The sequence below is a fragment of the Tympanuchus pallidicinctus genome, unplaced genomic scaffold, assembly GCF_026119805.1.
Source record: "Tympanuchus pallidicinctus isolate F22 unplaced genomic scaffold, pur_lepc_1.0 scaffold26, whole genome shotgun sequence".
Classification (NCBI taxonomy): domain Eukaryota; kingdom Metazoa; phylum Chordata; class Aves; order Galliformes; family Phasianidae; genus Tympanuchus; species Tympanuchus pallidicinctus.
The window spans coordinates 3,708,422-3,729,231 of NW_026294743.1; the positions used below are offsets into that span (position 1 = coordinate 3,708,422).

The following is a 20,810-nucleotide window of genomic DNA, read 5'->3' on the forward strand; positions in this document are numbered from 1 at the left end:
GTGTTGCCTTACTATCAAAGGTCACAGTGATTTTAAAAATAATTCTTATCTCACCACTGATGGCCTGATTACATTTTAAGAGAAAGCACGTATCCCTTGAGGGAAAAGGACATGTTTTGGACCAAGAGAAGAAGGAGATGAAGAGTAAAGATTCTGTTCAAGTAGAACAGTAAAAGAATAAAACTGAACACTTTATGAAGAGTTGCAAATGATTTCTCCAGGGTATAGAGCTGTTTTAAGGGACACGAAAGAGAAGTTTTACTGTTGTTACAGACTCAGACTCTTAAAAGGCCCACTTACCTATTGTGCAGACCATTCAGCTTTGAAAATCACACAGGACATTTAATAGTTGTATTTGAATTTCTGTCATTCTTGATAATCTTTAAACAAGAATTCTTACCAAGTGCACTCAGATTTTACGCTCTTCTCTCACGGGCAAGTTTTCTTGCACTTTGTTCAAGCTGTTATTATTTTATCTGAGGTCCATGCATTTTATCCCGTTAAATTAAACTTGTTCTCAGGCCTTGATATTGGTAACAGCACTCCCGCTAGTATTCAGTATTAGCTTTCTTACAGGTATGTATGGAAGGCTTACTTTTGTAAGATGTGTCACAGCTTCTTCATTTTAGAGATGAAAGCTTTGCAGGTCCCTTTATTATGTTTGTGTTTGAAGATGAGCATCTCTGCAAAGAAGAAATTCTAAGCTGAAATGCTAGAAACATTTAGAACAATGTTGACAGTGGAAGAAAGTTAAGGAAAGAGGAACAAGTTGAACACAGTTTAAAAAAAAAAAGATACACACACTAAACATGATATTACTGTTGATACAGTGAACGTCTATTAACTTAAGTTTTCCTTTGTTAAGTGTAGTGCTATTCTAAGGAGCTAGAGTTCAAAAAAATGTCATCATATGCTCAGCATCCTTTAACACTTGAGCAAAGGATGCATCATTCTTGGAGTACTTTGTGCGTAGTCTTTTCAAGCTCTTTTCACCAAATGAGCTAATTGAATATTAACAGCTTTTAAGCCTGTATCTACGTATAAAGATGGTGATCATATGCCTAGCAAAACTGTGTGACCCAGTACTGCATGTGTAATAGAAAACTGCAGCGCGAGGCAATCGTATTGCTGCTTCAGTCCAGCAGGAGCAATATGAGGCAGCATTCCACGGAGGAACTGAGCTCGGCAGGACCTCTCCTGTAATTTAGATTTCAAGTTTAAGTTTCTTCTCTTTATAAACAGCAAAACAAAAGAAAAAAAACAAAGCAACAAAAAACATGTCAAACTCCAAAAAGCAGTGATGGTCATAATGCGTATTTGAATTTTTTCTTTGTTGCAGAAATACGGAAGACATAAACTCCCTGCATTATGTTTGCATAAGTCCACAAGCCTTAATACAGTACAGTGATAATTTTCATCTTGCCAAGATATGCAGGATAGTAAGTGGCCCCAGTGTCACAGCGCGCTAGTGGCAAAATTATAGTAACTTCTCAGAGTTTGATTATGAGGCATCTTAAACATCTAGGATGAAACAGGTTTGGATTCTGGAGTGGAAAATAAGTATTAATAACAAAACCCCACCACAGCGCATTGGTTTTGTGTATGTTTTATTTGAGTAGGAAGATAGATGAAACAGGTGAAACACGGAGCTACGTACCCACAGATGCAAGAAAGAAAACCCTACAGCAGTACTTCTAGCGTGTGTTTCTGCATACCAGTTGTTACCTTGATCGAGCTGACTATGAAGAAATCAGCAGGATTTGTTAATTATTACTTGCGAAAGAAGTGATTTCCTTATGCTGCTGGATTTGCTAGCTGTTGGTTGGATCAATTGTTTTATGTGAGTGAGTGACTTCAGTTGAGTATATTGCTAGATCAGTGCGGTTTCTCTAAATCATGCGTGTGTCTTAAGCTTAGCCTTTTCACAGAACAATTTGTATTGTTTTCATGTTGTTGTTGTTCTTTTTCAGATGCTGTTGCAAGTTGGGAAACTTGTCTAAATATCATAGGAAAGTATGCATTATGTCAAATATAACGACTCCAATAGTTCTTCTGCAACCCTCTGACTACCCTGAAAAAAAAACAACACTGAAAAAGTCAGGAAGTAGTTAACAACAGTGGAAGAATGTCGTTGCATACTACTTCTTGCACATTGGAGAAAAACAATGCATTTTAGGTTATGATGTCAAACTGATGTACGCTGTGTTTTTTCTGATGAAAGAAAGGAAGGGGGAGGAAAGAAGGGAGGGGTGGATCCCAACCAAAGCTGCAGCAAGAAAATAAAAAAAGGCAAGAGCTAAGATAGTCTTAAGAGCTAAGTGTTATTATTAAGATAAAAAGCTAGCTTTTTTTTTTTTTTACATAGGTTCGTGTGTTTATCCTTTCATTTTCATTATAGTTAGAACTGTTAATTGTTTGGATCTTGGCTACTTTCTGGCAGTTGTTCTGTGGAGAGGAAAAACAAAATTCTTGTCTGAAGTGAGAAGTTGAACAAAGCAGTCAACCAAGTTGGCTCAATCTCTGTGACAGTGCAGACCTTAGGACCGAGTGTCAAAGGGGCGTTTTCTCAGTTTTGCTGAGGATTAACTACTTAAATGTTGAATTGTAGCATATTGCCACACTTCATTTTTCAAATCTTCGTGTTAATCTGGGAAACATTCTGCTTCCTAGAAAACAGGAACCCGATTGAGTGGCTTCATGTGTTGTGTAAGGGATTATGAAATGTTTTAGACAAGCCTCTTGATTGGTATTGTGCTGGGCACAAAAATATCTTACGGACTTGTTAGATTGGAGTATTTGTAAACGGTTAATATTGATTTACAAAAGTAGGTCGTAGTTACTGTTTTTACAGTAGCAGCTGGCTAGTAGCATTACAGTCAGCTTCCATATGCTTCCTGTTGGTGGAAGCTGAAACTCCGAAAGGATTTTCTCTCTTTTTAATAAGTTCATGGAGAGTTTTTTTTTTCCAGAATTCACACAGGTATCAGTTGCACTCATTTCAAGGACAGGGAATAAAAAAGAGCAAGAGTATTTTTTCCACTTGTTTGCTTATCACAAGAGGAATTGTCATGTGCGTGCTTCTCCTTCAGAAACAGAAATGCCCTTTGTTACAGGCAAACTTCTCCTGCCTGAGGAAGCAGCAGCTAGTAAGATGCTTGCAGTTATGCTGTTCTGATTTCCTGTATGCTTACTGTAGGCTACTTCAGTTCAAATACTCCATTTTATGGAGTGCTCTCTTTGTAACGGTGCTCCACGAGTTTTGACAAGTGTGCAAGTTTTGCAGACTCGTATCCCCTTTTATGAAAAGGATAGGCTAGTTTGAGGGAAAATTGGATGTGGTTGTTTTGGACTGAAGAGTGTGTGCTTCAGAAAACTGAAAACTATTTCTGTTTCAGTTGGAAGCACCTGATGGATTTTTCAAATAAGCTCTGCTTTTTGAATTTTAAAATACAGGGCTGCTTCACTTGACACTGCATTCTGCTTTGACTCGAGTTGTATATGGAAAGTTTTTCCCACATACAGATTAAAAAGAACAGATGTTTCTGTACTTGTTGTAGTTGTTTTTTTCTTTGTGTATATATACAACACAGGCCTTCCTCAAGTTTATATTTTAGGAAATAGGACTTGCAGTTATTTTTGGCCTTTAACTCAGCATCAAAAAATATTCCTTAGTTCAGTACCTTTACACACTGCGCATCATCAAGTGGGAAAAAAATTTATTATGTTTACCTTACAGGTGAGGTTGGTCATGTAGCAAGGTAATGGTAGCATTTAGATAAGTATACGACCAAGTGGTGGTAGAGTTGAGGAAAGTAGCTATTAATATGCAGCTGGCAGGGGCAAAAATGTGTCAGTGATGCTGAGCTGATAAGGTCAGGAATGATGAGAATTGACTTAATGTAGGACAAAAAGTAGGCATACATGATTTACTTGGAATAGTTAAATTATTTTACGTGGAAGACTGATCAGAATTTAGTAAATAGGATTTAAAGATACAGTGTTCAACCTTAATTCATGGAAAATAGTTTCTCAGATACCGTATTGTGGTATCTTCTTTAGATGGTACAATTCAGAACTGCAGGAATACTGATCTTGGGGTTTATACTTGTCCTTCATGTGTAATAAAACTTAAGGCAGTATTTAAGATCATAGTAAAAAGTGGGCTTAGAATAGCTGGATGACATCTATCAATTTTAGCAAGAACAAGGCCTAATACTACTTAGTTGTTGCAGTAAAGTTCGTTCCTTGGTTGGTTTTGAATTGTGAACCTTACTTAATGGAGTTGGTCACAGGAAGGGTAGTGAGGTGCAGCAACTAGCTGCTCAGAAAGGCTGCAGGTGCCCAATTTCTGGAGATCTTCAGGCTATATGGGACCGTGGGCAACATGATCAAGTGTTTGATGGTGACCGGCAACCCTGCCTGCAGCAATGGGGCTGGATCTAGATGATCTTTGAGGTTCCTTCCTACCCATCATTCTGTAATTCTATGTTAAATACTGGATTTCTTCCCAGCTAGCGGCAGGTTCAGCTCAGTGACTGGAAACAGGTTATCATTTATTTGTCTCTCTCATTAGATAGCAGTGGGAATATTTAATCTTGCAGATAAAGCTTGCTTAGGTAGAAGTAAGGACAGTAGTTAGTCTACATGGGAAAAGGAATGTGTTTTTTAGGAAAACTAATGGAATGTAGGTCTGTGATGGTTCTGAGCTAAGGGAGAGAGATCAACACTAAGGCATGACTGCAACCTGTAAGTCTGCGATTTGCTAAGGGTGAAACGCTTCATGTACTTGATGAAGCTGTATCTGATTGTTATTGTGTAGTTGTAATGTTATGGCAGTGCCCCTTTGAGATGGAGGGCATCATTTGAACTGAGCTTTGGGGAAAACATTTGGAGACGCATCTGCTTTTTTAGGCAGAGCTGTGTCCTGTTCTGCTTACAGTCTAGTGTGTGGCTGTGCTTTTTTACATCAGTGAGATGTTTGGGTGGGGTCTGAAACATCTTTATAGCAGCTACTGTGCTAAAACTATTACTAGCTACTTAACCATACTGAACTGTGTTGGTTATATTGCCTGTAATGGCTGCTGTCTCTGGCTCAAGTTGGCAAGTATGTAAAAAGAAAACTTGATAGAATTATGGAAATTCATCATTGTCTGTAGCTGGTTATCTAGTCAAGTGTACCCTCAATGCTTAACTGGCTCACTTAGAGTATTGATGTGGCACCATTTAAGACCCTTGAAAAGGCTGTTCGTAATCTCTGTACATGTCTTTGTAAATAACAGGTTAAACTGACTTATTTCTGTACTGGTTTGGGTAAGGAATGGGGTGCAGTTCAAGGATGTTACGTTGCTTCTTTATTTTTGGACATCATCAGTTGCATGGGCAGGGTTCCAGAGGGCAATCTGTAAACTGAAATGAGGTTACAATTAGCAGTGTGTTCTGTGGCTGAGTGTGGACTTGGATGCTCTCTATTGATTATGCAGTTTAAAACGTTATTTTTTTTCTCGTGTGAACATAGTGCCTTTATTCTGCCATCTACAGATTAAGTAGAATAAAGGCTGTTGGTTTTTGTCTGTGACATAGACAAACATAGGGCTTGATTTTGTGGGCGATTTCTAAGTGGGAGTAAAGTGAGTTAGCCTTGGGGGACCTTGACAATTGTCACTGCAATTATTGCATGGAAAATCATATTCAATTATGATAAGAATCAGTTAAGAACTTACACAGTATTTCAACCTTGTGATCTTCATCTTTAATCATATGTCTTTTTCATGTTTCAATGTTGTTGTTAATATAGTGATTATAGTTGTGTTAATATAGTGATTATTTCCAGAAGAAAAAAAGAAGGTGAAGCCAAAAGCAGATTGCAAGCTCACATTACCTTAAAATGAAATGAAACCGTGTATCTGTTCAGCTAGTGGTGAGGCAGATGTTCTTTGGATTTACAGTGTCATCTCCCAGCAAGCAGGATGAAGTGGGTTTTTTTTTCTTTTTTTTTTTCAGGGCTTCAACTGTCCATGAAGCAGCTGACTGCTTTGTGTATTCAGGAAATGCTGGCAGCTGTAGGGAAGAAGGGTCAGTGGCTATTCCAGCCATGAGCACAACAAGTTGGTCAATGGCTTGTTTGTTACTAGGCTTCTGTTCACTTTGATGTTTTTCATATCTATTTAGTTCATTTTTTATTTGGTTTGTCAAGAAAAGTTTGTTGAAGGTATTCAAGGACATAAGTTAATTGATGACGGTCTTGTTAATATTATGTTTTTATCTTTACTGAACTTGAAATGGATAGCTTTAAAGCCTATCATCTCTAATTTGAAAAGACAGTTTACTGGAATACCGAAGTTGAAATTATAATGGGAAAGAAATCAGGAAGAAATAAAGATCTGATAGAGATGGAGAATCCTGTGTGGTTTGTGTCCTTGCGGTGCTTTTCATGAAGGAGCTGTTGTCTTTTTCCTTGCTGAAGAACTGTGTTTCTAGGCTTGTGTTGAAAAAAGCGCAAGAGACCTCAGGACCGTTGATGTGGGAGCAGAGAATGTAAATAACTTTCCCTAACTCTACAGTAATGCTGAAATAGCTGTGATTAGCATCAATATCACCAGATCTTTGTAACTGTTTGTTTCAATCTATGTGTAAAGCTGTGCAGCACAGATGGATGGATCTACAGGGTGATGCTGTTAAAGGCAAGTCCTTGGGTGGTCCCTTGATCTCAGCTGTATGATTCTGTGCCTACTCTTGTGCTTTTGGTGGTGGTTCTTCAATTGCTTCAGTCCATAAAGCTGACAGAAAATTATTTACTTTTCTGTCTGAGTTGATTTTCTTGGAGTTTACAGTGGGTTTTGCTTATGAAGAATCTAGTAGAGGAATACTGAAAAAGCACAGGTGTGTGTCAATGGGGGATAGTAGTTTGGAGAGAGGAAGAAATCATTTTGGAGGGCAGAAAAACTATTTACTGTTACACATCTGCTCACAGATGGGTATTGAACTGACCCACCAATGTTGCTTCCATCACTCTGTATTTTGTGGGATTTGGGGCTCTGAAATAGTTGTGGCAGGTAAATCCTTGGCTTCCCTAGTTCAGTTGTGATTTAACAACAAAAGCTTTGAAGAACTATGAAAACAGGGCACACAGTGGAGGGTAGATCACATAATACAATAACAAAACTTCTTCAAAGCAGGTTCATCCTAGAAATGTTTTCGTTGCAGTGCTGTACTGAAATGAAGCCTGGTTGTTAGCTTATTAATCAGAAAATAGCTTATTTTTTGATCTTGGGCATAAGGAGTTTTTTTCACATAAAACAATGCCTGGAAATTGGTATGTAATACGGACAGATCTGCGCCATAATTAACACCTAGAATGGAGGGAGCATAAAGGCTGAACAAACTTAAGAGTTTGTAGGCAGTGATGCTGAAGCAGAGCGACCTCAATGCGATAGAAGGTTTTGTTTGCCAAGCCACGTCAGGTTTCCATATTCAAATATAAAATCATGTTGGACCTTTCACTTCCTTTGTAAACTTTTGGCACAGTCTGCCTTTGATAATTGCTTAGCAGTTGCAAACTCTATCATGAGTTCTAGATTCAGATTTCTTTATTCCTAAAACTTAATGGTATGTAAAAATTACAGAAGGCAATAATACGTGATAGCTGTAGTCTATCTTCTGACTGCTTACTTGTACTAGTACCTTTTTATACTAGTGTTTTGTATAATAAATAAATTTTTTCAGTGTTGATGTCCCTTGGCCTTTGCAAACTGACAAAAAAAGGTTTGACCTAAGTCATGACTGTCCTTACAACTGTTGTTATAACTTTATAACTATCTATATGATAAGATGTTGTGGAAGTTGTGTTTTGGACAGTTATTTACTGAAGAAAAATGATGCCCCAGTCTACTCGCTCTGTAAAACATGACAATGATTCCTGGCATAAAAAAAGCATTGAACTTAATTACTTCATATCAAGTAATACACATCCATGATGCTGAAGCATAGGGTTTATGAAGGTCAGCTTGACTTAAGGCTGAAATTCGGTTACACTGAAGGAATTAGCTAAGGATGACTGCTTAAAAATTGAGGTGAAGTGGATCAGCGAAAGCATTTCCTGTGGTGTCGGGGAAGCAGCTGGAGGAGCCTAGCACAGCTGCCTGCAGTTGCTTGGCCCTGGATGTGACAACTGCCCAAAGTTCCATCTAGGGACAATTTGGGAAACTTGAGACACGTAGATGATCTAAATCCGGGGAGAATTGCAGGCATTCAGTGTTGACATGCTGGCATGTAGTAGTAATGGGAAACAGTAGCACATGTACTACTTGTTAACTGTCAGTAACGACAGAATTACAGACTGGATGAGGTTCAAAGGGACGCCATAGGATCATCTTATCCAACCCTACTGCTTCATTCAGGGTCATCTAGACCACACCGCATAAGATGCCATCCGGGCAGGTTTTGAATATATTCAGAGAAGGAGATTCCACAACCTCTCTGGAAAGCTTGTTCCCATAGTGTCATGCTCATAGTGAAGGTAGCTTTTTCTCATGTGCTCCCTGTGTTGTGGTTTGAATCTGCTGCCTCTTGACTTAATGCCAGACACCACCAAAAACAGCTGCTCTATCCTGTTGCTACTATCCCTTAAGATGTTGGTATATTTATGTTCATCTTCTCTCTGTCTTCTCCAGTCTAAACAGGCCTAGCTTTGTCTGTCTTCCCTTGCTGGAGAGATGCTCCAGCACCTTTCATCTTATTAGCCCTTTGCTGGACTGACTCCTTGTCTTACTTGCACTGGGGAGCTGAGAACTGGATACACTAATGTAAATGTACCCTCATCAGGAAGGAGTAGAGGGGGAGGATCACCTTCTTCAACTTGCTGGCAATATTATTCCCAATGCACCCCAGGATGACATTGGCCCTCCTGGCTGCAAGGAAGGACCTTTCCTGCTCGTGGCCAGCCTGTTGTGCGCCAGGGCTCCCAGGTCTTTCTGAGCAAGGCTGCTTTCTAGCAGGTCAACCCCAGCCTGAACTGATGCATGTGTTTATTTCTCTGCGACGTAGGATTCTGCACTTGCACTTTGGAATTTCATGGTATTCTTCTCTGCCTATCTATTCAGTCTGTCAAGGTGTCTCCGATAGTCTTCTGGTGTAGTTGCTATTCCACCCAGCTTCGTATCATCAGCAGACTTGCTGAGGGTTCATTCTGTGCCTTCGTCCAAGTCATTGATGCTACTGTGCTGCTCCTGAGCTTTGTCTGGAGAGCATAGAATCATAGAATGGTCTGGGTTGGAAAGGATGTCAAGGATCATCAGGCTCCAACCTTCCTGCCACAGGCAGGACTGCTGCCCTCTGTATTTAATACTACATCAGGCTGCCCAGGGCCCCATCCAAGATGACCCTAGTTCAGGAGAGAACTGAAGCAGTTTGCCTTAATACTGTTTTTTCTGCCTTCACCTGCCATGAAGGGTGCAGTTCCATGTACTTTGTACACCCAAGTGATGCTGCTAATACAGATTCCTGCCCTTCGTTGAGTATTAATTGCTCCCTTAGTTATACTGGTCTTATGGGTGCTCTGTACTTGCTGTAGTCTTGATAGGCCACAAAATAGCCATGGGATGCGAGAGGTACGGTGCTGAAGTCAGGTAGCTTATCTTCAACTGATAATCTGTGGTGTGTTCTTGTTTTCAGGCTGTGTCTGTAATGTGCGTTTTCTAGGGGGATATTTTCGCTTGGACTTAGCCATGCCCTGTTATCATCTCCTCTCAGTCTGTTCTCTAGTGCCAGTACTGGCAGTGCTGCTGCAGTTGGTGACTGCTGCTGGGTGCAGGCAGCGTGCTTTTCTCCTGTCCAGCAGTACATCTCTGCTCATACTGTTGCTGAGCTTTTGCTGAGGTGTAGGCAGGGTACTGTCCTGCTGTTCTGTGGTTGTGATGTGAAAGCATTGTACTGGAGTTGCTTTCCCGTAGTTGCCTGTTGTGAGATATTTTTCAGCTATGGCCAAATAATCTGTTGCCTACATTTTGCTGCAGTTGAAAACAAAAATGACCTAAAGCAGCTTAGAGAGGAAAAACACCTGCCTCTAGTCTTGAGTCTCATATAATTTGAGGAAAAAAAAAAGCAGGTTTAATTTCCAATGTGAATGTGGTTGGCTGTGTGTTTCCTTGATGAGCTTCCTGAAGAATTGCATTTGGCATCATCCTCTGTAATTTTTAGTGAAGTGAGTTTCTCAAGCAATCTTGATGCCTTCTCAAATAGCAAGATGGTAATACTTAGACTCTGCATTAAACATTAGACCTTAAGGCCAAATGGGGCAAGTAAAATAACTGTTACTTGTGGTTAATAAAGGGAGCCCAAATGATCTATCTTGTATGTGTATTGTGTTAATTTATGTGTTGTTTTCTTCAGCTTGATGCATTGGGAAATTTTCAGTCTGAAATGAAAGTAGCATTAACATTAAACTATACTTTTCCAAATCCCAGCATCTGCTGGGAACGTCAGCCGCCAGGCTTTCTGCTGTTCCAGTATTGAAAGTTAGCAGGCATTTGGTAGCAGCCCTTAGAGAGGAGAATTCAGCAATGTGTCTGCATGTGGAAGTGTGAAGAAGTGCTATCATCTAGCAAGCTCATTCTGTTCTTTTACATTCCCTTTCACTATGGCCTTTTCAAGTGTTTACTTCAGGGGGCCATAGGTACTGAAATAGCATTATGAATTGTAAATGTCTGGGTCGCTGTGGAGAAATAAACACCCATAGAAAATATCTAATCGGCAAAATACGTTTACTATGCTGTTCTTGCTGGGAAAAGTTATAATTATTTATTTTCTGTGTATTTCTTCATTATATAGTATGCTTTTCAAGTGATGAAAATGAACAGAGTAAGTTTAAAAAAAAAAGAAAGGCATGAAAGCTAGGGACTGCATCCAGCCTTTGTAATATAGTATGATATTGCATTAACATTATGTAATGTTAGTGATTAATATTTGTATAAAGCTTCATTAATGAAATTTGTTAGGATTTTCTTGACGACTTTGAGTTAAGTTGTAAGATGGTCTGTTGATGAAATAAAAAGTTTTACTAACACTTCCTTAGGGTGCTCTGTTGTGACAGCAAAACCGTGTTCTCAGAAGTTGAACTTCTTTTTTCCTTAAAGAACAGCAACAACAAATACCTAAACAATAATGAGGGAGAATCGAAATATAGTCTGGGGTTGTATTTATATGTAACTTACTATATTCAAAAACGAATGCAGGAAGCTTTAAATTGGCACAAGAAGTGTAATTTGAGATTACCGTATTTGAGGTAATTATTATAGTCAGAAACTGCTAGCAAAACGTTTGAAATAGTGGATATGATAGTACTGCTGTTACTACTACTTAATATTCCTAGGCACTTGCTTGGATTAAACTCTGGTTGCATTTAATAATGTGCTCAGTGTGTGTCAATTTAAGAACAGCGTAAGTTGAATGTTAGCTCTAATTCTTATATTCAATATATTGCATAGGATAATGTGCTACTTAAAGGTGCTTCTCTTGAGGACTTCTTGCTTGTCTGAAAATTTATGTCAAGATATTCTGTGGCAGAAAATTAACATAGATTTATCTTGCATATATGTGCAATAATTAGGAGAAAGAGTTGGTGAAATCAGTCCGATATAATTTTACTTTTTTTCTCAGAATTTATTGCATTGATATGGAATTCTAAGGACAGCTATGAGGTCAAAACTACTAAAATTCTAAAATTATCTTCTAATTGATTTATTTTTTTTTTTAAGATAAAATAAAGACTTTCAAAAGTATTACTTAGTCCCTGGGAATTAGGTTACATATCTTTTAAGTAATCTTGTGACTTGTACAATTTAGCTGCACACATTTATTCATCTTAAGGTTCATATTAGTATTGATGAATTTAGGTTGTAAAGAGCAATAAAGGGAAGATAAAATTTTAGATCCCTCGTTGCTTAATCTTTCAACATCTTTATACATCATTTCACTTAATATTTAGTAGTTTTTCTTCATTTCTGTCAAAACCAGCTCACCTGGCTAACAGTGGAAGAAGTCCGGGTGTACAACCAGAACCACACACCAATGCTCAAATTTGAAATACTATGCTGAGGTTTGTCCTTATCACTGCTATGTCTCTTAGTTCCTGTACTGCTGCTCTTTTCATGAGTGTCTGCGCTCACCTAGCTTTATCCATTACCCACCTTATTGCCTCCAGAGTCTGGAGGAATGCAGGTTCGGGAGCTGCCTATGAAGATACGTGGAAGCAGAGATCATATGCTAAACGAGAGAGAGAGGGTTGGTAGCTCTGGGCTTTGGCCTCGACAGAAATTAAGAAGGTATCTGTAGAGGTTACAGGGAGAGAAAAGGTAGCCTTTTTTTGAAGTCTTAATTTCTGAAGGGGAAAATAGCTTGCATTCCCACTGTGAGTTCACGGAAATAAATCAGACCAAGCTGTTTGCAAAACTCACGAGGTGCTGAAGTGTTGCTGTGAGCGTTAGAAGGAAACAAAACTGAATGGCTTTATTAATGGTGTGCAGTCACTTCAAACTGGTTAGTTGGTGTGTACTACTTAGGTCTCATTGAGTGTGACTACAGTATGTTAGTATAACAAACAGGCATCTTCTGTAGTACTTCTAAAAGTCGCTGTTAGCTGCTTTGACGTTTACAGTAGTGGTAATAATGATGGAGGTACTGGGTGCAACTGAGTGTAGTAGTCTACTAGTACTTTAATGTGCTCTAGTTTTTTGTTACCTAGGTTGTTGGTTGCACTTAATGTTATGTTATTTTGATCAGGTTCATGGGGAATACTGAATTGTATACTCAGTGTTGAAAGCGCTGCAATTACAGTGAGATGATATATGAAGCAACAGATGTCTGGATGTCTTTCAGTGGGGATGAAGTGCCAAAGCAGTGATGAGAGCTGCTGAAAAAAAAAGTTCGTGAGAGTTTGTTGAGGAATGTTTTGTTTTGCTCTCGGTAGAGAATAACGTAAGTAGATGGAAACATGAAAAATAACCAAAAACTTATTGGACACCGAGACAGCTCCTTCCTGCTGTTTGCTCACTCTCTACTTTGCCTCTGGGTTTTTCTGAAACACTGTTGTGAAGAATGTAACAGCATGGGAAGTCTGATGTTATTAAAGCCAAAAAGGATCAAAGGCATAATAGTACATGTAAGCTTTGTGTGTGTGTATATATTTTTTTGCAGGTGGATATTTTGCATGTGTAGCTGTGTTTCTAGTGGACAAGTTTACTCGTTGCACCTTTGAAAATGTAGAAATATCATAGAGATAAATTGGAAATAGTTTTTGGAGTTTCTGCTTATTTCAATAAGGATAAAATGAGCGTGGTTCTTTCAAATTTCCAGAGGATACCATGGCTACAATTGCACTTCAGCATTTGTAACATGTATTGGAATGCTTTCGGTTTGCTGTTTATGATTGATGCTAAAGCATATCATCTATGGATTTTTCCCCTGTCTTATTGAGACTAGTAATTACAGCTTCAAGTCAGAATGTGAAGACCAAATAAAGATTGAACTTGCCTCTGAAAAGTATTTCAAAGCTGTTATGTTACAATAAGCACTGACATTTCCAAAGCACAGTGTAGTTTCATCATCATTAATTCAGTGCTTTCAGTTGCACCTTCCTTTTAATAAGAAACACGAATGTATTTTAATTTTGCTCAGAAACTGCTTTCAGGAAAGTTAATTACTGTTATCTGTAATTGAGTATTTGAAAAAATTGTTTCAGAATCTTGAACCTGTCTTTTTATGACCAAACAAGAATGAAAATGCAAAAGGACAAGATAAAGGTTATTATATCTTGTGCCTACTCAGCAAGCATGCAGTAAAATCATTGTGGAATGCCAGTAAGCTTTTAGAATGCTTTAGGTAAAGACTTAGAAGTCCAATATGAACAATTGAAAACCAACAACAACAAAAACAACAATGAAAGCACATGTCTTCATACCTATTTAGCAAGTCTCTGCTATGCTATCATTTCAGTGTTGTTGCTTAGTTACTTTTTTGCAGGAAACACATGCACTCTAGTTCTACTTGGAAAATGCTTCTCCTTTGTGTTGGTATAAGTTCAACCTAACTCTGCATGGTATTTAATATATTCAGTTTGTGTATGTGTGTGCATATGTTCATTTGTAGTTTTATAAGTGAACTGTACTACTTATTTGGACTATCAAATGTGCAGATACTTTTGAAACCTTTAATGTATCAATATGTTGTAAATCTAAATTTTCTTTAAGGATGATTTGCTGTGAGTTCTGCTAGAAGTAGTTTCTCTGGCTATGGCTGCACAGCATAGACCTTTCACGTATTGGCAAGGTAAAAACATTCCCTACAAATTAGGAGACAATTATTGCATTAGTTAGATTCACAGTTTATATCTAACCTCAAATTTTCAAAGGTTAAGATGAAAGTCACATCTAGCTCGGCTGTATGAGCTCTTCAGTCATCCACATTGTCCTCCTGTGTAAGTCAGAAATAACTGTTGTGTAGTTTCATCACAGTGAGAAATACTGGTGATATGCAGATGATAGGACTGGATGATCTTAGAGGTGTTTTTCAACCTTGGTGATCCTGTGATTCTGTGATTCTAAGCTTCTACCTCCTTTTCTCCTTATTTTTCTGTTTTCTGTATTCTTTACTGGGTGAAACTTTCCACCTCTGTTGGCTACTTTTGCTTAAGAATGTTCAATAGTAGTGGGCTTTAAACAGGCTGATGAAAACAAGCTAATGAGAAGATTGGAGCTGTTTTCACCTGTGGGCAGGACAGCCTATTCTCAATTGTTGTCTTGATGTTTCGAGTGAAATAACCAGGTCAGCAAACAGTTATTGGGTGTAAATTTAAAAAAAAATGCCCATAACTAACAGCCTGTGTTCATTTCTTTCCCCTTCTCATTTAAAGTGTGTTTAAAAGTTTCATAGTCTTTAAGGGAACCTCCTGAGCATCTTCAATGGCGTTTTTAGTTTGGTGTACATCAGCTGGAAATTAAGGTGACACCCAAGTAACTTAAGGGTTGGGAAACTCTCGAGTTGAACTATGTGGTCTACAGGATTTTCTCAAAGACTTCTTCCTTTTCTACTATTTCTCTCCCTCTCTCTCTCTTTTATATTCTAAATTGAGCTTACACTTTTACGACAGTGGTTTAGATGTGTTTGTGTTTTTTTTTTTTTTTTTTTTTTTTGCTTTGCTGAAGTCCCACTTTATTTCCCTGAAAAATATGTATGGAGTTAGGGTTTTAGTTTAGGGAGTGAAGTAGTTCTGTGCAGCTTGAAGTGTAAATTTGTGGCACTATAGAAGTGACTTTAGTACTACTATAGCAATCCTTCGATAGTGAAGTACTCATATAGTACTACTAAGCTAACTATACACAGGAGCTGCTTCCTAGCCTGCTACTGAAGTCACGTATAACATCACAAACTTAAGTGCGTCTGTTGGAAGGTAATGTACTCTGTTTTTTTTCCCCAATGAATATCAAAACATGAATTACTTCAATTAGTAGATAACTTGGAGCCAAGTTTGCACGCTTAAAACTGAATGCTTTAAACATATGGATTCCCTGATTTCTTTGAGTATGAACACCTATGTGCTGAGTGAGGGTTTGAGTATTTGTGTTATGATTCCATGAATGCTACTTGTTTTAAGGCACGGTAGAGTTTGTCACTTACCGTTAATTTTAACGGTCTGTTTGATAGTTGCTGTTTATAGCCAGCACGTGGTATCCTGACTCTAATTTGATTGCTATTCTGAGACTCATAAAATGTACTGTAATAGCGTTTAGATGTAAAGAAAGAAATACTTAGTGTTTGTTGATCCTGTAATCAGTGGGTAATTTCTAAATAATTACAATTCGGTAAATGAATCTTAAAATGGCTCAGTTTGTTTCTGTACCTGCTTGGCACGTTACACTTAGGTGTCTGAGACACTGGAAGGTTCACCAATAGCAGCCTTTGTGGACAGTCCTTTCTGTTCTTGTGCTTTTGGCTTTGAAGAATGACCGCACAGTCACGGGCCATGGCTGAACTTCACGGTATCCTTATTTGTACTTGGATTTCTCTGAAGTGTGACGAGAAAAGCTTTATTTACAGAGAGTGGCTAGGTCTATCAACAGGTTAGTTTGCTCTAACGTGTTGAGTGATAATTGTATGAAAATGATGCCTGCTACACAGGTATCTTTGAAAACCTTATTTGCATTGTAATCAAGTCACTGTGTTTAGTTTGTGTTCACATGTGCTGTGATGTACCTGCTCAAGTAAGTCAATATGCTTCTTGCTTGCACATATTTACCTGTTAAATTTTGTTTGTGACTTGTTAGAAATGCCTTTGTGAAATCCTGTGTCCGTGGGGTCATCACTCCCATTTTCTTTCTCTGCATCTGTGATGATGCGAGAATGCGATCGGTAGGCATAGGCATTGCCATCAATTAGGCTTGCTTCTACAGCTGAGAAGTGACAAACACTTGATTACAAATGAAGAGCCTTTAAGGTCTGAAAATCAAACCAGCAATATTCAAAAGGAAGTGAAGGCAGTTGCTCACATCCGTTAGATCAAATCTAGCGTCTCGGAACAAAAAAGTAATTTCTAGGAGGAGAGGCAAGAGGAAAATAGAAAGGGTGTTCTTGATAGAGCAGGGGGATGAGAGAAAGCTACCTCTGAAGAGGATGAGTTAGGCTGTACATGGTTGGTGGAATCTGATGGGACGGCTGTGCAGGGAGAATAATTGAGAGCATAATTTGTATTTTATGGCCCATTAGATGTATTTGGTACCTAGCACAGTTACAAATTCTAGCTATTATGTCAGTCTACCTGTAAAACTGCAGCCTTTGTTCCAAAGCTTGTGTCTGGGAAGAGGTTTGCTGGTTTCTCTTGTGGATAGCCTGACAGATCAAGTGACTGCTATGTGAGTACTGTCCCTTTACTGGTATCAGACAATCTTTGTCCTGAGTCAGTTGTTCAAATTAATTTACTTTTTAAAATTAGTCTGTGCTTAGTTAGTCTTCTTTCTAACAAACTGAAATACGAATAGATAATGCTCAAATAAAGCTAGAAGCTTTTTTAAATTGAGGTATTTTCAGATGCTTTATTAGCCACCTTTTGATATATAAAAGAATGGAAATTGTTGCTGTATGTAAGGCTTGTTTTCCGGTTTCCAAACATCTTATTTCGAACAGTTTGTCACATGAATACTTCACCAGATCCTGTACAGTGAGAGAGATCCTAAGGCATAATCCTGAAGGTCAGAAAGTCAGTATCATTTAAACAGAAGCAATCTTGTTAATCAATGTAGAAGGCAGTTTTGTTTTCCCTTTCAGAAAGTTGGAAAGGTTATAAAAGCACTCATTTTATGGTGTATGATATAAGTGCTTTCCAAATTGAGTGCTTATTACTTAGATGATTTGCTGAGCGCCCACATAAGATGAGTAGCTCACTTTGTCTTTCATGTTGACTGAGCAAGTGGTTGTAAAAAAAGATGGGGAATAATGTTTCTTCCGGGGGGGGGGGGAGGGGGGGGAGGAAATAAAACCCAGTCATTTTTTTCCTTGTTGTTACAGGTTTGGGCTTCTGTATAGTGTGATTTTTGTTGTTAGTTGCTTTGTTTTTACCTCAAATATAAAATACAGAACACAAGGAAACTGTTGAGCGTATGAAATAACGGAGTTAATTTTGCTCCTCTGGGAAAGACGCAGGCATGCCTGGTCCTTGGCACAGAGACCAGGGGCAGGTTGAAGGCAGAGCTGTACTCCAGCAAACCTGCTCACATGTCTTTGAGCTTGAGAAGGAAGCAGAGGGTTGCTGTTGTTACCTGCAGAAAAGAGAGGAAATAAGAGTGGAAGGGAGATACTGAGGAGAGCTATGCGTACCTCCGTGCATCATGAAGGATGGGGAAAATTGGCTGAGGTTTAGTCCCCAGTGAAGGGGCTGGTGTTGTTCCCATCATTATTGCTCATAGGGCATCCTGAAGGGAGGAAGTGATTTATCTGTTAGGCTGTACAGCTGAGCCTTTTTGTTTTTTTGATGGAGGGATGTAAGCTCTCATGATTCAAATTGAGCTAAGCAAGGAAATTTGTTGGATCTTCTTCGCAAACGAAGTATTACCATCTCATCATTTAAGTAGTTATAAGACCTTTCAATATTAGCAATTTAGCAAAAAATCATACTTGTTTTTTAAAGCAATTAAAATAACAATATCCTTTGGGAACCTGGTGGCTTTAAATGCTTAAATATTCTCCTTAAACCTCCTTTATGCAGAAAGGCTGAGATTTATAATAAAAGCTAGTGATGTTGTAGCTCCAGCAATTGGGAATTACTGAAAAAGATGCCAGATGCTATGAGAGTTGCTATAAAATGATGAGAACTGGCAGACGTGGAAAGAAACATCCTTCATAGTCAACCTTTTAATATACAAAGATAATGCATTATACAAATACAGAATGCTTGTAGTGATAACATTTTGATATTCTTTCTTCCTTACCCTTCTGGTGCTGCTGGAACTGCTGAAACTGTAACCAAGCTGCTAGTGCCTGGTGTTGTAGTCATGGTATTGTAGTCTTAACTTTTTCACTTGATGTTTTAACTCAGAAATGCTAGTAATGCCATTTACAATTGATCTGTCACTTTAGTTTTCTGCTCTATATAAAGTAGCATAATTTTTAAATTATGGTTAACATTCAGTTCTTTATTCTAGGCTATTTTTGAAGGCAGTATATTGGGAACTGAGCCAATGATTAATAATGTAACCTTATTTTCTCTGTGTAAGAAGAAGTCAAAGTGAAACAATTTTTCAGATTATGCTATCTGAGGTATATGTTGTGATACAGCATTCAAGTCATGCACAAAATGTAATTAACTCATATCTGAACTTTGTTTAATGAACTTTAAGTAAGAAGGGTAATTTGAGGTCCTATCAGGCTGTGTGTAGAATGTGTTTAACTTGAATTTTTTAAGTTGCTTATGTGTAATAAACTGAATTAATATAGAGCATGAATTAAAATGTTTGCACATGATTATTAATGCATTTTAGAGTTTAAAAAATATTGGTTAAATATTCGTAGTTCAAGTTGATAGTTAATAAAAAGCACTTGTCTATTCTGCAAGATTTATTCAGTGATGTAAGTCAACAGCATTTTCCACAGTGAATATAAATCAGTGGTATTATTGTCAGCAAGAAGTTGGCATCTAGTGGCATTAAGTGATGGCTTAATCATAGTAGAGAAGGCTTTTTTATTTTTTATTTTTTTTTTTTTTGGAAGATGACTTGAGTGTCTTTCATTGTGATGACGATTTATAAAGGTAGCTCTACTACCTTCCTTAGCATGCAGCCTGGGTCTTAGGCTTTGTAGTACTTAGTAGGCTAGGGATATGAATTTGGTAATAGAATATATAGAGTTAGAGAAGATTTCAGATGGTTGAAATGGCGCTGAATAATCTGTACCAGCGTTTAAAACAAACGTTTTTAGTTGCACAAACAGTATACTTGCTGATGTTATGCAGTCACTTTTTAGTTAGTGTTCTTTTGGTCTTTGTTATAATGGATATATTGCTGTAGAAATCAATTGCATCCATACTTTAAGACTGTTAGCTTCTCTTTTTGTGAAAAAGGTTACACTGACAAACCCTGTAGCTTTCTTCTGATTATTTTTTATTTCAAATACGTAAGTGGTGCTTTTCCTGCAGAACGATGAACCTTATCTGTGCTAACACTGAAGTAGCAAATGTAAGCTGTGATGTTCAGTCAGAAACATGACCTGAATGCATGCATACGTTACTGAACGATCATTAATCTGACTTGTTCATTCCCCAACGTTTGAGTTGAAAAATATTAAAAACATAGGCAAGTTTTAACAGTTGTACAGCTTGCACCACTTTTTAATGATCTTCAACTTCACTACTACTGGTATCAGACATGGTTTGAATTTGAGGTTATGAATGCTGTTACTTGTTGCATTTGGGCCTTCAGTGCACTGCAGGCTTTGCTAAGAGATATTGGCTGTGTCCATATGCTTGGTCACCATCTTCTAGATTCCCTCCTGGAAAGCCAGCATTTATTAGGTTTCTTCTCATGCAGTGTTCTTCTTTAAGTAGCATGTAAGAACTGAAAATAATTTGGGACGTTATTTTTAAGTGTAAGGCTTTTTTTGTGCCTGAAGATGTCTTTAAGACAATTATATATAGCATGCCTACACTTCAAGGTCTTCAAAGTTTGCGCAAGTAAGTTTTATGAAAAACAAACTATGATGGACTTCATTGCAGAGGCTTTATAGGTTCTTTTGGGAAAAAAAAGGGTTTTCACTTCCTTTACTGCTTGTTTTTCTCCCGTGGTATTGTAATCTCGACTTTTTTACTTGATGTTTTAACTCAGAGAAATGCTAGTAATGTCGTTTCTAACTCATCTGTCAGTTTAGTTTTGTATTCCATATAATGTAGAAGGTTTTCTTTCTCCATAGCAAACAATCTGCTATTGTGTGAACTTGTAATATCAGCACGCTTCTACCTCCCTTCTCCATGGTGTATTGAGACAAATGTACAAGAACTCAGAAATAGCTTGGACGAGCCGTTGTTTGGCAGTTTTAAGTCTCTTAGTGCTTTTGTTTTTTGAAAGCTGTTTTTCTCCCCTTACTCCATAGAAAAAAGGCAATCTGCAGATTTTCAACTATGCCCTACGTTGTCAGTCACTACTTCAGTAAGATAGAAGCTGAACTGATGTAATATGGAGTACTATGTTCTTTGCTTGAATGTGTGGTTAATGGACACATGCTCATGTGTTCTGGAATGGCTTTAATTTCAGTTACAGGCATGAACTTTACAGAATTTG

The 20,810-nt window shown here is 38.0% G+C and overlaps 1 protein-coding gene across 8 annotated transcripts in view; it reads left to right on the forward strand.

Annotated features, from left to right (window-relative positions):
- The window catches only part of INPP4B (inositol polyphosphate-4-phosphatase type II B), a 264,611-nt gene that overhangs the window by 66,656 nt on the left and 177,145 nt on the right, over positions 1-20,810 (forward strand). The window contains exon 1 of one of the 8 annotated variants that reach the window (XM_052690050.1): positions 16,035-16,109. The exons of the other annotated variants lie outside the window; for them this stretch is intronic. The gene's annotated coding sequence lies outside the window, so the exon portion shown is untranslated. Of the gene's footprint in view, positions 1-16,034; positions 16,110-20,810 lie in introns of those variants that run through there. 8 annotated transcript variants of the gene reach the window in all.